Raw genomic sequence first — 17115 nt, 5'->3', positions numbered from 1 at the left:
GGCATGTCACTACCAGGACCTAGTAACCTAGATGCAGCCTCGATGGTGGGGAAGAAGAGCTGTTGGCGAAGGAAGAAGAAATCGATGCAAAGGTCACACTTAAAATTGAGAGTGCAACGACACTACCTGTTGGAAAGAAAGTCACGGATGCAGAACTAGAGACATCCGCTCCAAAGACTTCTGAGAAAGGGAGTGTTAAGGTAGGGAAGTATCCCAATTCGAAGTGCCAACTCGAAGCTATAGAGAAAGTCAAGGAATGGGTGAGAGAAGCCCAAGAATACCTAAAGGGATGCTGAGCCCATCTTGAGGACGAGATCAATAATCTCTCTAGCATGAGCACGCTAGTCTCTCCCACATGATTGAGAGATGCATCTACACCTCAAGTAGTGCCACCTTGACAGAGCTTGAATGCTACGAGCCAACAAACTAGTTAAGGCCATTGGCCAAGGAGTACTGAATTAGGAGAGAAGCAAGCAGCCAATAATCTTCTGACAACGCTAGTGGCAACCCATGTAACTCTGAGCTTAGGAGACTTGCTTGGACAGTGACCCTATGTCAAGAGTTAAAGCAATGGGTAGAAGGATCGCTAGAGCAAATGGGAGTTGACTTGCAAGACTATAATGCAATAATGCAAATATCGAGCCTGACGCTGCACTCAGTGCCCAAGTCCTTGCACGTTAATGCTTTCTAGAAAGGCACACAGAGATGCACGCAATCTTGCCGATCCTAGCTCTAGGTAATACCATGAGGAAAAGCATTGTAGACATGGGAATAGGAGTCAGTGTGCTTAGCCATGCAGCACCCCAGGCTTGGGGTAACCCGCCTATCAAGAATGCTAAGTTCAACATCACACTAGCTAATGGAATGAAAGTAAAGTCATTCAAAGTGCTGAAAATTTGGCCATTGAAGATCACAAGAGTCCAGTTCTATGTAGACTTCATAGTCATGAAAGGAGTGGACTATGACATCATGTTAGGCCGCCGACCCTGGATGTGCAATGCATGAGTCATAAAAGACTCAGGCAACGGTCTAATCTTCCTAGGAAATCGAACGGAAGTAGTGAGGTGGAGATGGATACTTGCATTAGGAAAAAATTGAACTCACAAATGGGCCTTTTAGCCCCCCCTCTCTCCTCCTTAAAACAAGGAAAAGAGGAGAGAAGAATAGTAAAATAATCCTCCTCTCTCTCCACTTTTGCAATCTTGTTTTGCCTTTTTTATATTATCTACAAAGATATACTCAGATTCCTTCTCTCTCCTCATTCAAGAAGTCTTTTTCAACCAAATTTTATATTAAAAAAGAAGTTAGTTACGGGAGTGTGGTGCTTCGTTTTCAATGCAAAATGATTAGTAGATACGATGTAATTGATTTTTTAATCGAGAATAAGGAAAATGAAATTTCAGAAGTTCCTTTTAAGATATTTTGGGGATTTTTTATATCCTAGCTTTTGGTCAAAAAACAAACCAATTGGTCAAATTTTGTGTTTTTTGGAGATGTTTTTGGAGGCAAAATAGAAATATCTAAAATACGAAAAGTCTTGGACATCCCTACCCTCTGAGCTATTTCCTCCCATATCTATACTCTCTCATGGCTCTATTGTGACCTCTTCTCTATGTTTATGCAACCTTCATTAACAAAGTGAATTACTTACACCCTCCTTTCCCTTGGCACCTTTGTGTGCCTCTCTGCGCATCTCCACTCTACCTCTTGTGACAACCAAGTAGGCTCCTCGTTTCTATTAATAGTAAAATGAATACAAGAAAGAAGGAGCTGCATATTGAGGTAGAGATTAAATATGTCCCATTATTCAAAAGAACCCAGTGTACCAATGTCAACCCTCAGGTTTTGTAGAGTTACAGGTAAATGGGATTGAAACATGTGGATTTGTGGGGTGATGGGGGAATCTACCCAATTGACCCCTTAAACAATAGACCTCCAACCTTCTCACGAATCACAAATTTGCTGAAGTATGTGTGCGAGGGTGAAAATGGGTTACTTGGTTATACTAGGCGGCTCAATGATCAGGCGTTCAAAGTATTTACAACTTGCCAAGCAACCATAAAAAATTGCCATGATGTGATCGCTGCACATCAACTTCATATACAACAGCTCACAGGACAAGTGGTACAACTGAATGACACTGTAATTCAACAAAATAATCAAATTATTTCAATGCAGGACACTATCCATGACATCGGTATCTCATATGAGGAGGCAAAGGCACAATTGGAAGACTTAAGAAAGATCAACAACAAGCTAACACAGGAGCACAAACAAAAGAAGAAGCCAATCAATGAGTTAATTGTGAATAGTGGCTAGTGGAAGCGACATATCAAAGCATGTAAGGTAGCTCAGAAAGAGAACCTAGGTGAGGGTGAGGTTGGATATGGTGCGCAGATCGGTCGCAGATAGCTCACGTGGTGAATCCCGGAAGGTCCCCAAGAACAAAGTACTCTACCTTTTTGCACAAAAAACCATGTAAAAGCATGCACGACAAGAGGCAAGAGACAAATTGGGTTCAATCTCCCCCATGCCTTGTGTGAGCGCTTCACAAAGCATATATTTAATGTATATTTCCAATCTTCATGCTCAATAATAGCCCAATTACAAAAATATGACAAGCTTTTAGCTTTTGAGTTTGCTTTCTACAAAAATAGGAAAATAAAGCTAATGGACGGTGCCCATAGAGTCTGGCACGCCCAATCTTAATGTCCAAATAGAAATAACATATCCGGGCGCATAAGCGCATACAAAATAATAATCAATAATCAATGTCTCTATAGACATAACAAAATATAGGCGTGGCGCCTATCAAAATATAGTCCAAATGTCGAATACCCGCTAAACTCCAATGCTTTCCTCCGCCACTGCTGCTATCTCTACACATCAACTGAAGCATTCACAATCGTTAGTAAAATAATACAATTAAACCGACAAAAGTGAATACCTAGCAGTCTTCAGCTACATAAATAAATCAAATGGTTAGAAATAAATCCTAACCTTAATTTATTACGAGTGCGCACTCTAAACTCATAAACGTTTATTAATTTAATATGCATTTTGCGAAATCACCTGCTATGGAATCACCCATGTACACACTAAATTAATGAAACGCCCAAAAAGGACAGGCGTCCCCATCAACTTCTCGCACAAAGAATCCTCTTTGTGTATGAGCCCCGGTCATCTAAGTTTACGGAATCCACCGTAAAACCTCACGGAATCCACCGTGGAATATGCCTCCTGGCATCAGGATAGGCCTGATCGCTTCACAAAAGAATGTTTTCATGCTCTACAGTGTGCTGCAGTAGAGGCCTTTTTAGTTGACTTGATGTGACTGATGCTCAACGTTGTGCAATACATGCGAAGCGCATCACTGTAACTCCCAAGGACTTCCAACTTGTAAGAAATCTTCAAGTAGTGAATGATGCATTCGTTCCAATGGAATGAACACAGTTTGCAATGTTATCTTTTTTGGCATAGTATTATCCTCGTGCATTGGACATATGACTATGTCCTAGTGCAAAACTATTGTATGCACCCTTAAAATATGAATTAAAATTTTACACTTGTCCTTCGCTCTCAACTTTGACTGTGCATCTTCGCTGTATTTTCAATTCTTACTTATAGTTTTTGTTAGCACTGTCAATTTCAATAGGAATAACATGCAAAAATTTGCCATTTCTTGTTGTAGACTTTACTCCTAATGCCTCTATATAGTTTATGTGGTGCGAAGTTTCTAAGGGCCAGTAGTCGCGTTGTTGATTTCTCAATTATCAATGCCCAAAATCTGGAGCTACATGGAGAAGAAAGTGCAGAGGTAAGCAAAACGCTCAAAACCCTAATTACTCTCAGCAAGGAGCTTCAATGGAGACGAAAATTCACGAGTATAGAGAAGAGAGGGAAAGTGGTCTGTTGCTCAACTTTTGGGTCAAACTAATTTTGTGAGAGGGAAAAAAATCGAAATTGAAAATTCTCCAAAAAAAAGGGGGGAAATAAGAGGTGAGAGAAACTCAAATTTTGTGTACTATTCATTCTCCCTTTTTTTAATCCCCCACTACCCCTTTTTTTAATAGAAAACTCAAGATTTGGAGAGAGAAGATTCACCCTCCATGGATGTCAACATCTAGCCTTCCTATTGGACAATCCAAAAGGTCCACATCTTAACCTATATTATCTTTAAGGGCCCATTTGTGAGTTCATTTTTTTCCTAATGGAAGACTACACCAATCGACCTAGACACCATCTTAGCCATGCTAAAGGGCAATGCTGAGATCAGAAAATCTTACAGGCCGCTGACCAAGTATATCCCTTGCCTCGAGGATGAGTGAGATTGGATGCATGTGTTAGCCACAATTGATCTTCCATTCTTGGACAATGAGAAATATGAACAAGTTGCCAAGGCAGTTGGTGAGCCCAAGAACAAACCCTTAGTACCAATCTGTATGATGGCTAGAAGCTCTCCTAGACAACCCACCCCATCATGTTCCATGTCCCAAACAACAAATGAGAGCTCCACGAGATCTTAGAGCACCTAATAGACAAATTAGCTGGTAACCCAGCTGCAAATCTTAAACCACTCAAGGATCTCTTGGACGAACCCAAGTGGCGATGGACCAAGGTGCATGATTTGAACTTGATGTACAATTGGGCCTTAGTCACCAATGATAAGGAAACATAGTATCAAGACCTAAGGGATGACGAGCAGTCGGATGATGACGACTCAGACAATGAGTATGAGGACTATTGTTTCTTTAGTGACGAGAGCAAAGGAGAGCTCGACACAATAGAGTATGACACTGAGGGACACATGATTAAACAAATATGGGCAGACTTTGAACCACAAAAGAAAAACGTCTTCAGAATCGAGAAAGGAGTCATGCGTAGGGATTGCGATCGCACATGGTTGGAGCACATAGGAGTGATCGATTATTATGAACAAGTAGGCCTTGTCCAACTAAGTGTCGTACCATTATTTAGAATGAAATCACCATCCGAGCTATGACCACCAAGAGAGACTCCCTCTTCTAGCAAAGATGGAGAGTTCAATTCTGAGTCGAAACTAAGCTCAAACAGTGATTCTAAGATACCCCGACCATCTAAGACCAAACACACTAAGGGAGACCTACAAGTCCACCTAAGGCGCCAAAGGTTGAAAGAGGAAAGAGGGAGACAGTCTAGGGAACCGCAAGCTGAGGAGCAGAGAAAGACACAAGACCTACTGAAACGATTCACAAAATTTAAGAAAGGCGATAAGGTAGTGATCTTGCTAGGAGCAAAACGACAAGGGCAAGCAAGTGAGTTGATAGAAGGACCTGCCAAGGTGAAGGAGGTCAATTTGGCTACGGAAGGGGAAACACCCTGAACCTGTGTGACTTGAGCAAGCGAGAAAAAGTGAGTCTCATTTCTCTCTTACAAGAATATATAGACATATTCAATTGGTCCCTCAATGAGCTGAAAGGGGTAGATCCGAGCATGGTGACTCATAACATCCCCATGACACCTAATGCAACGTTGGTCAAGCAGTGACTGTATCCTATGAATCCCAAACACGCTTACGTTGTCAAAGAAGAAATCGATAAGCTGTTGAGAGCAAGATTCATTTATAAAATTGAGCACACGAATTGGGTTTTGCCCATCATGATCATACTAAAGAAGAATAGAAAGATCAGAGTGTGAGTCAATTATAAGAAGGTCAATGCTGCTACAACGAGAGACAATTATCTATTGCCATACATTGAGCATATGCTCGAGACAGTAGCTGGTAAAGAGGCCTACAGTTTTTTGGATGGCTTCTCACAGTACAATCATGTGCAAGTACATCTTGATGATAGGCATAAGACCGCATTCAATATCGTGTGGGGTGAAGGCCTACATAGTCATGCCCTTTGGGCTGACAAATGCACTAGCCACATTTCAACGGCTCATGTGTGCTATATTCAAGGACATGCTTAGGTGAGATTTAGATGTGTTCATTGATGACCTAAGTATTCACTCAAGTTGGAAGGAACACCTAGACAAACTCTAAGCAATCTTTGAATGGTAAAGTTTATATCGTCTCTCATTTAACCCCCTGAAGTGTGAATTATGGGTGAAGCATGGATGTATCCTAGAGCAGTGGTGTCCAAGAACATCATTACCATGACTTCTCAAAAGTTTGGGTTATTGTTGACCTACCACCACCACAACCGATTACAAAGGGAGGTCAGTGCTTTCTAGGCCATACGGGATACTATTGGTGATTCGTGTTGAACTATGCATTAATTGCTAGACCTCTATACAAATTGCTAATAATATTCGAATGGACCAAGGAATGCCAACGTGTATATGAAGAATTGAAGAAGGCTCTAACTATCACACCAATCCTAAGAGCCCCAAACTGGACCATAATCTTCCACGTTCACATTGATGCCTTGAAGTTTGCTGTGGGAGCTGTGTTATGCTAGTCTGGTAAACACAATCTAGACTATCCACTTAGCTTTGCTAACAGACAACTCACGGATATGGAGATGAACTACTCCATGATCAGAGATAGAGGGTTTAGCCACGGTGTTTGTTGTAAAAGAAATTTGGTACTATCTTCTAGCTACGCCTTTTACCTTTTTTGTTGAACATCAAGCCTTGCTTTATCTCATTAACAAACCCTGTGCTACCAGACGCATTGCTCGATGGTTACTTCTACTATTAGAATTTGACTTCTCTGTGGTTGTATGCAAAGGGAAGCAACACTACATGGTTGATCATATGTCTTACATACCCACGAGAGAAGCTATTGGATAGGGCATCACAGACGATTTGCCAGATGCACATATGTTTAACCTGTCTAGCGAGAGGGATTTTTTTAGAGTCGATTTGATGCCATATTGGGCAAATGACATAGTCTAAGTGTTGGAACACGAACTACTTAAACGACCTATCGAGAAGGCCTGACTTAGGTGACTCATCCTCAAGATACAAGCCTATCAATTGGTAGCATGCCAGCTCTATAGACTAGGGCAAGACGAATTGTTGCATAGATGCATGTGCAAATATGAGATGCAGGACGTACTTGCAGAAGCACACATCGAATTTTTTGGAGGACACATCAGCGAAGTCTGCAAGGTGCTGCAGTCTCAACTATGGTGGTCTACTCTTTTTCGAGATGCCGCACAATTCGTAAAGCACAATGATGAGTGCCAATGGGCTAAGGTACCTATCCGCAAAGACCAAATGGAGCTAACTCCAATCATTGCAAGACAACCTTTTGAAAAATGGGGAATTGACTTCATTGGACCGATTAGTCCTACATCACAATACTCAACAAGCTAAGTACATTATAGTTGCCATGAATTATCTCACAAAATGGGCAGAAGCACGAGCCACTAGAAAAAACGATGCTAGAACCACTACTAAGTTCCTTTGGGAGCAAGTGATCTCACGATTCAGTTGTCCCATTGAACTAGTTAGTGATCAATGCACACACTTCCTTAATGAAATGATAACTCACCTCTTATCGGTCTTTCTAATCATCCATCAAAAATCCTCACCCTACTACCCTCAAGCGAATGGCCAGGCTGAGTCTACTAATAAGATCTTAGTGAACATCTTGACCAAAGTAGTCTTTGCCTCGTGTAGCAACTAGGACAACAAACTGATGGCAACCTTATGGGCCTAATGAACAGCCTATAAAATGGTGGTGGGATGGACTCCCTTCAAGTTAACCTACGGGATTGAAGCTATACTACATGTAGAGTTATTTGTCCCAAGCCTGAGAGTAGCCATCCAAGAGAGATGGGATGGATGGAGCCCTAATTGAGCTAGAACGCTTATCAAAGACTCAACTCCTAGCTGCCCATGCGTTGATTTGTGAAAAGGCACGATGCAAGAGCTAGTTGACAAGCATATCAAGCAATGAGAATTCGAGTAGGGTGACTTAGTGTTGTTGTACTCAGTAAAAGGCCATAAACAAAATATGAAGTTTAGGGGATTAGGGCCTTTCCGAGTCTGCACTATCAGCCGACCAGCAATATAGAGCTCCAGACCAAGATGGAGAGGGCATAGGCTTATTTAACGGTAGCATCATAAAGAAGTACTACCCTCCCACACATCCAATGCACAAACTCCCATGCTAGAGTCCCTTGTGAAGGTCCGAGTTGCCACAATAATGGAAATTGATGAGGAGGATGAAGAGACAGTAGCACATGCTTACCTGCCGCGCATAACGGTCACTACCCACAACAAACACATGCCTTTGATGCATTGATTGATGAGGAAGCTGATTTTAATATCTTAACTCACGATCATTGGACTCAAATTGGCCAACCACAACTACAACTCACCAATGCCAAAATTAGCACATTTGGGGGCCAATCGTATGCACTTTTTGGAAGTGCAAGGTCACAGTCTCTCTATCGAGTCTGAAAGTATATACGTATTTTTTATGTGTTACCGAATACAAAAGATGTTGGTAAGGAATTGCTACTAGGATGCTCATTTAAAAAGCAAGCACATTGTAATGTTGACTATGAGTCGTAGCGTATTCACTTTATTATCGACAAGGTATGAATAGTCATAGCTTTCAACAAGGGTAGCACGGCTCCATCAAAGCCTGCAAGGCCACTAATAGAGAAACTCGCCACCAAGCACAGCTTTCAGCAAGGGTAGTGCGGCTCCATCAAAGCCCGCACGGCCACCAGTAGAGAAACCTGCCACCAAGCACCCACCAAGCCACACTGCCGGCAAACCATTGAGATCAAAGCTAAGGCCCCTGAACCACAATTCAACTAGATGCCTAAACATCAAGGACTACTGCCTAGAAGCATATACACATGACCTCTTAGTGCCCCTAAAGCTTCACAAACATTTGGCATCCCAATGTCAGAATCACAAACCATGCTTAGTGCGCACAAAAGGCTAAACCACACACTTAGGAGCAACCGCAACCGTAGACATCAGCTGCTAAGCTGTTGAGTCCAATCAAACCCTAGCCTCTAACGACCTGCTTTAAACCCTCCTATGAACGATGATCAATTCTTACCTTAGCCTCAGACTTGGCTAAAAATACTGGGGACGACTTGGCTGTTTGCCTTAGCACTTGGATGCCACATTTACCACATGTGCTAAAAGCTATGACCAATTAGACCTAGGCCTTTTAGACGAGCCTTTAGCAATGGAGGTACACACACTGCCTTACTCATGGGAAGAACTAGAATTTGTATTCGTTAAGGCTCCCCAGGTAGCTTAGGAACTAATTTCTAGTGAGATTTTTTGTGAACGAGCACGCAAGCAACACCTCATTATGTCTTACAATAAGGACAGATCCTTGCCATTGACCAGGAGATTGAGGAATTGAAACAACTTGCTAACAACAACTTCTCTTTCTTGCAAAATTGGTATGCTCTCAGACTTCAATGGGAGCAAGAGGGCTACCAAATCATGACCAACACTGAGCAAAGTCGTGCAATCAAGACCTCAAAATATAACCCAACTTATGTAATAGCTTTGACCTCCTATATGGTGTTGACCACCATTCTCAACCAACCCCTAAAAGAGCACATCATGACTCACCCCTATGTAGATCGCATTTTGATAGAGGAGGAGTTACACATTGCCAGCAGAATAGACTCTAATGACTTTCTAATGGATGTCCTCACCTACCTCGCTCATGTAAGCATCCGACCTTTTGACATGGACCACTCTGCTAATCTGGAGTACAATCCGAACTTCTACACTTGACTCATGTGAAAGTGAAGCACCGTGAGCATGCGTTATGAATGCCCTTAACCCTTTAAATCCTACGAAGGATTCTTCTCATCTCCTGGGGGGGGAGGAGGTAAAGTGTGGAACATAAAAATGGACTAGTAGAAAAGAATGGATAAAAAGCAACTTGGGATTGAGAAAAGCATCATAAAATTTGTTGGAATGCATGGAGATGCCTAAAGGAAAAGTCTCTTTCTATACTTAAGCATTTCATTTTTCCATAAGCACAAAACCATTTTCTACATGTATATCCACAAGAAATTGTTTTAAAGAACACTAATGGTGAGCTGTGGCTTCATGACACGCAGCTACAATGGCAGGATAGGAAAAAACCAGCAAGTTGCCATTCTTCGAGGAAGAGCATGTAAAGTATAACCTCTTAGTGGAGACGAGGGCCTACAACCAATTCAAGTTCAGGAACATCCATCCTAATTTTGGAGGATGTAGTCATGGAGGAGTAGGCCATAAGGATCGTGAACCAATACAAGTTGTAGAAGTATGAGGAAAAGGTTAACCAAGCCATTGATTATGAAAAGTGCATGGAGTTCATTCCGACCTTCGATAAGAATCGCGGCATTGTAACGGTGCACTAAGGAGAAGACACCTTCGATAAGAATTGTGGCATTGTAACGGTGCATGGAGTTCATTCCGACCTTCGATAAGAATCGCGGCATTGTAACGGTGCACTAAGGAGAAGACACCTGCCAAGTGGAAGTTGAGCTAACCCCAAAGTTGGTGGAGAGGGCGTTGGGCCTAGCCAACAAGGTGGAGAGATGGCCAAAAAGGGATGTATATAGTATGCTTGGAATAGACAAAGTTCTGGTCCATACTAATCATGGCATCATCTTAGCAGATATCCCTAATCCAGAGATCCAGCTGCAAGCCAAAATGGTGCATGCTCTATTTTCCAGTCAAAGGTACGATGCATTGATGAGAAGGATCAATGTGTTGATGTTGGAAAGCATTGCGGCTAAGTCTCTAGATGAAGTAAACTTGAACGACTTCGTGTAGAAGACCATTGAGACTTCAGCAAAGGCACTGGCCATAGGAGGAAGACTTGCAGGTGGAGAGTCCTTGGCCTCCAGGGCAAGAAAGACATCATTCTCTAAGGCCTTGACCATAGGATTTTATGGGGTCTTGATGGCCATCATCAGGGAGACATTGGGGGAAGCCCAAGGTAGAGAAGAAATCAATGAAACACCGGACACATCACCACCTCACCGTGAACAAGAGCAGTCTCGTGAGAGAATAGTGAGTGATGAAGAAGAAGAGTAGGAAGCACAATGTACCTGTGGAGGGGCCAAGAAGTCAAAGAAAAAGACTCCACACGAGAAGGCCGAAGCAGAGAGCATGAAGAAAGAGAAAGAATACCTACAAAGAGCCCAAAGAGAGTCCAAAAACACTAAAGAAAAAAGAAAGAGAAAAGAAAAGGAGGAGTCAAAGAAACCAAGAGGGGTGAAGTAGAGAGAAAGAGGAAAGCAAATGAAGAAGTTGAAGAGCTCAGGAGGAGAGAAAAGGACATAGCCATGGCCATCCACCTAGTGGAGCAACTCTCCAGAGAGGAGAAGCTGGCTACCATGAGCCCTCATGAAGAAGAACGCCCAAGGACAAGCTCCCAGGTACCCAAAAGTATGCCACCCCCAATAGTAGAGGGCAAGGGCAAGGGTCTAATTGACCCCATGCCACCTATCCTAGTGCCTACCACCCCAGTCTCTGCACCCACCCAAGGCACTTCTACCACAATAGATGCCAGTAACCTTATGGCATGGGTGCAATCTGGTCAATAAAGAGATAACTCAAGATGCAAGTGGAGCAAAAATATCGCCATCTTGCAAATGCAAAGTCTAGACAAGATCCCAAGAGATAGAAGATAGAAGCATCCACAATGACTACTTCTACAGCACTGCCGTCGTCCGCCAATTATGATGATTACGTCAAAGAACTCCTTTCATAGTTGAAAAGAGCGGAGGAAAAGAAGGTGACCGTTGCTGAGCTAGAAGCCGAAAAGGATACGTTAGTGGCCTTCCAACATCTCGAGAAAACCCACCAAGTGGTCTTGTGTCAAAAAGAGATAAGTGAGCTTAAAGTCGAGCTCAAGGCCAAGGACAGAGAAGAAGACAAATGGCAAGTAAGGCTCGCCGAAGAGACAAGAACCTCATGAGCCTACAATGACATTATGACAATATAGTAATGCTATATAAAGACCTACAAGGGGAGATAGAAAAAATCCAGGATGCCGTGAAGGAGTTAGCAGTAGCAACAAAAGAAAAGAGGGGCCGAAGGTATTAGAAGAGGGTAGCCTTAGAGCTAGAAGAGTAGAAAAGATTGAAAGAGAAATTGAGGAACAAGAGCGGAGACTAATGATCCTAGCTCAAAGGTAGGGTGAAGGCTTGGAAGAGATGAATAAGAGAGCAGATGAATGGGTGGGCAAAAGTGAAAGAAGAGTCAAAGACCTAGCACATTGTCTAGCTCATGCAGAAGGTGACAAGGTGCTAGCAGAGAGTAGGGCAAAGGCCGCACAAGTAAGCTTAAAAGCCCAACAATGCGCCTTCCTCAACACTGTCATGGACATCACCCAACCAGATGAGGAGGAGGCCATTGATTCATTAAAAAGAAAGCTGGGAGTCACCTGTAGGGCTCTGAGACAGGGGTTACATATGCCACCACAAGCAACAGGAGTCAGCTTAAGCCTACAAGATTAGAGGAGATATTTGCTAAGGGAAAGCTTGACTATACAAGAATTGGATGCCCTAGGATTCACCAAAGGAGCACCACATAAACATAGAGAAGAGGAAGGAGTAGGATCGAGCTATGAGATGATGGGACAACAAGATGATGAGCTAGTCCCACCGCCTCCCTCTCCACAGCCTGAAGTACAACAGGAGGTGGACACCTCTGTTGAGAGGAAAGCGAAGCTCAAAAAGAAGAAAATGAGAATGCTAGAGCATGCACGATTGCAAGCTCAACCGGTAATGGTTCCAATAGCGCTAATCCCGCCAAGAGAAGACTGCTTCCCAATGAACTGGAATGCATAACTCATAGTTTGGGAGTAGCAGGAGAATGGTCATGAACCATTCGACTTTAATTTCTGTTTCCCCACCAGATTGAGCAAAGTATTATCAATCAAGGTGGTGGAAGAGGTGACTAATGTCAGAAGGAGGTTGGGAGACAGATGGACCTGTAATAGAGAAAAGAATCCTACCCTATGGGGAACAGAGGCTCTGACTACTGGGAGAACAAGGTCCTAGAAGTGCCTACAATGGTAAAAGGCTATGAGTACCAGCCAAGATGGAGGAGGATGATCTGGGATGGCAACATGGACTCCTTGATGTCATTTTGCAACACCCTGCCCTTCAAGAGAAATAACCCTACCTATATACCATATCCTAGAAGGGTTGAGGTGGACTACAATCTAGATATCCACGGCAGATATGATTTCCCAAAAACATACAACGTGAAGGCCACCAAGCCAGAGGACGCTTTGACCTTCAACAAGAATGACTTATATGCTTCTATTGACTTTCCTTAGTGAGTTTTCCTCTTGCCCAGACCTTCACTACTTGTAATTATCTTAGACTCCTTAGGATATTGCTAAAGCAAGATCCTACCCCACCAGAGTACTGCCTCCTGCCACTCTTTTTTATCTTAATATTGGCATAAATAGCTGCGCCATAGCTAGATTGATGATGCAAGCAACTCTCTTACCATCCTTTTGCATGGCCCTCTTAGAGCACATGAACGACAGCCACTTCACTCAATGTAACCACCCATTCCTATCCACCACTCCTCTTAACGTTCAAATGAACCTAAAAGGATACATCCAAAGTAGACAATTTCTTAGCAAATCCATTAAACCTTCAACTTCTCCCTTGCATGACCATGACAAGAAGATTAGTTACTTAGTTATAATCCAAAAAAACGAGAAAAGAAAAGAAAAAGGAAAAAAGAAATGTGAAAAATATAAGAAAGGATAAGAGAACAAGCGAAGAAAATAACAAGAGAAAGTAAATGAATCACTTCACTATATGTATAGGCCACAGTCAATGCACCTAGGGGTCCTCAAGTTAGGTGCGTCCAATGGCCTCGGTCAGTTGGCTCCGCCCCTAACCCCATAGCCCTTTTTCAATTCCCCACTTCATGCTTAGGGCACATCAAGGGCAGGACATACCTAGGGAGGTCACCCTCACCTATGATTAGACCTGTCTCCCTAAGCTGCACCCACTGCACCTCCCTCATGCACGAACTGGGTCTTCAAGTGTGGGACAATACTCAGGCTTTGCTTGTGGTTCGACCCAGCTCCCAGTTCCACTAGCACTAGCACAATGCACCACAAGGTAAGGTAGACACACCCCCAAGTAGTGCACATTCTTTTCTTTTCTTTTCAAGTAAATACAAATGCTGCAAACCACCAACTTCGGAGGTCCTGGCATCCACCCAATTCGCTCTCAACCTCCACCACCTCAATCATTTGATCAACTTCTCCCCAAGACCAATCCCCATGAGGCCCCATCATCATCAACTCATACAACTACCCTTCAAATCACCCAACCCTTATCAACACAGACCCACAAGTGCTATGGGATTGGCACTCGTCTAGGAGGGGGTAATGTTAACCACAATGTAAGAAGAAAATTCAAAAATATGGAACAATGCAGAAAAAGGTAGCCATGCACTACAAGATATAGACCTTATAGCGACGTTTAAAGCGACGAAAATACAAACAACAAAATTTGCCCCCGTCGTCGCAAAAAGCGTCGTTATTGACGACGCCATGGAATCGTCGCTATTTGCGTCGCTATATGCGTCGCTATTTGCGTCGCTATATGCGTCGCTATTTGCGTCGCTATATGCGTCGCAAATGCGACGCATATAGCGACGCATATAGCGACGGTTATTTGCGACGCATATAGCGACGCATATAGCGACGGTTGCAGAGAATTTGCGACGCTGATAGCGACGACAATAGCGACGCCTGCAGTAAATTTGCGACGCAAATAGCGACGGTAACAGAGGAAAAAAAATTTTTGTGGCAGGGCAGCAAGCTGCCCTGCCACATATAGCACTGTGTGCTGTATGAGAGCCATACAAAATAGTTTCTGCACTGCTGCATACAAAGCGTTTGCAAACAAAAAGAATCTATACTGAAATCATAAAACTGATAGATGAAATAAATACATGATATCGCATAAAATGCGATTGGTACAATCATAAAACAATATCACTAATACATAGAAAATGTCTACATAGATCGGGCGACTAAAAACTAAAGGTATGTGAGCGCTAAGGATCCGAGGGCGAGCTACAAATCGTCGTCCCCCGAAAGCTCGTCCCTCTGCAAAGGAGCATCAAACGGATTCTGCAGAAAAAGAAACAACATATCAATCCACCATACAATAATGCATTCAAATATCTCATGGTAACTACGGACATGAAAGATGAGAGACTTACTGGGCCGCCGCGTCTGTACAATCGGTCAATCAATGATCTGAGACCGTGCCTCTCTGCATATTGAGTCTCAAGGCCTTGCGGATCACGATTTGTAATGGAGTGCTGCAAAGAAAACAAAATGCTAACTGTTAGAAATATGATTGTCAGTACAAATAATATCTCAAAAAAACAAATAAGCAAAACAAAAGAGAAACTTACAAAGTCCTCCAAATATGTCCTGTGGCCGCCACTCCCAAGATGATGTACCGATCCGGCCTCGATTCGTGCCCTCGCCGCCTCCCGCTGCTGACTCCAACGTCCTGGCGAATTTGTAGCCTCCTCCCTCAGTCGGCGCCAGTCCTCTGCATCTAACCACTCGGGCTTTGGAGCCCCACTCTTGATTGCCTTGCGTGCGTCGGATCGTCTATGTGACATGTATGCACGCATGCAATCCATCATCCAGCCCGTAGAGAATCTATCCACTGCGGCTGGCACCGGGAACTCCTCATGCAAGGATGCTACTATGTACTCCTTGCTCCCCTCCGGTATGTTCCTCCAATGATCCAGGACGTTGTGCCGAAAAACTTGTTGGCACAACTCCCTCATGCGAGCTATCACCCTCCTCCCCTCATCATTCATGATGATAGCTCCTGACCTGCCATCCACTAGGTATCCATAATCCCTAGGAGTGTGCCTCATATGGGCCCTCTCCCATCTCCGTCCACGCTCCTGGGCATATCCAGGAGACCCCTGAACATCCGGTGTACCGACGGGGGTACCCTCTCCCGGAGTGCCACTGAAAGGGGTGCCACCAGAGGGGGTGCCACCAAAAGGAGTGCCACCAGAGGGGGTGCCACCAAAAGGAGTGCCACCAAAAGGCGTGACATCTGCCGACGGCTGCGCAAAAGCCGGAGTAACTGGAGTGGACGTCCCCACAGGTGTGACAAATCCTGGAGGTGACCGAGCTCTAGCTGAACGACGAGACGGAGACACCGCGTCCGTGTCTCCACAGCAGCACCCCCCTGATCCTCCTGCAGTCGCAGTCCCTCCCTCTGGCCCAAGTCGCGAGCGTCGAGATCGTCTGCTCGAAGCTGAAGCATCTGATCGCACTGAAGCTGATCTAGCAGAGCGCCCTGACGAAGAACGAGACAGCTCCTGATCTGCTATCTCTCTGAATCTCGCGAGCTGATCTGGAGACATACGTGCCATCATCTCCTGAAACTCCTCATCGCTCATCCCTCGACTCATCCTGAAAATAAAGATACCTGCAGAGATAAAAAATAATGTTAGAATAATCAATTGAAACTATACAAAGCGCATTAATATAAATCATTTTTGAAAAATCCATCTTAAAATGCATATCTTATCTACCTTTATGGAAGATCTAAACAACGAATTGAGTAATACAATTCTCCAAGAATGAAGTATTCTATGGTCCCATGTTAATCTCCTGACATAACTCTGCATACACTGGAAGGTCGATAGACATGTCACCACAAAAGAACGAGTCTGCCTCGTTCTCAAAAAATTCTACGACTTCTGTATTTCCATCATTGTTAGCCGATGCGGGCTCCAAGCTTGCGGTGGCCTCCACCCCTTGTAATTTCGATCCCTCTATTTGCATATATTCTTCATCTATGCCTGGAACATCGCTTTGATCGTATACTCTCGCACCTCTAGGAGTTGAAGGTATAACATACCACCATCGAGGTTGTCGGGGATTTGGATAGAAGATTACCTGTTCACAAACACTTACAAACCGTCTTCAAACCATTGTGACATAAAGCATGTCGTATTACAATTAGCAAGCAAATGACTAGAAGATTACCTGTTCACAATGTGCCGGCAACACAAAGGTGTCGCGCAAATCCATCCATTTTTTTTCGGAATCTATTTCGAGAAATCCAGATGGACCTCGTCGAACCGTTGCGCCAGCTCCTCCAAGTACCACTT

The sequence above is a fragment of the Lygodium microphyllum genome, chromosome 15 (assembly GCF_053477565.2).
Source record: "Lygodium microphyllum isolate KBCC chromosome 15, Lygodium_microphyllum_v1.1.10, whole genome shotgun sequence".
NCBI lineage: Eukaryota > Viridiplantae > Streptophyta > Polypodiopsida > Schizaeales > Lygodiaceae > Lygodium > Lygodium microphyllum.
This window is presented reverse-complemented; position numbering follows the sequence as displayed.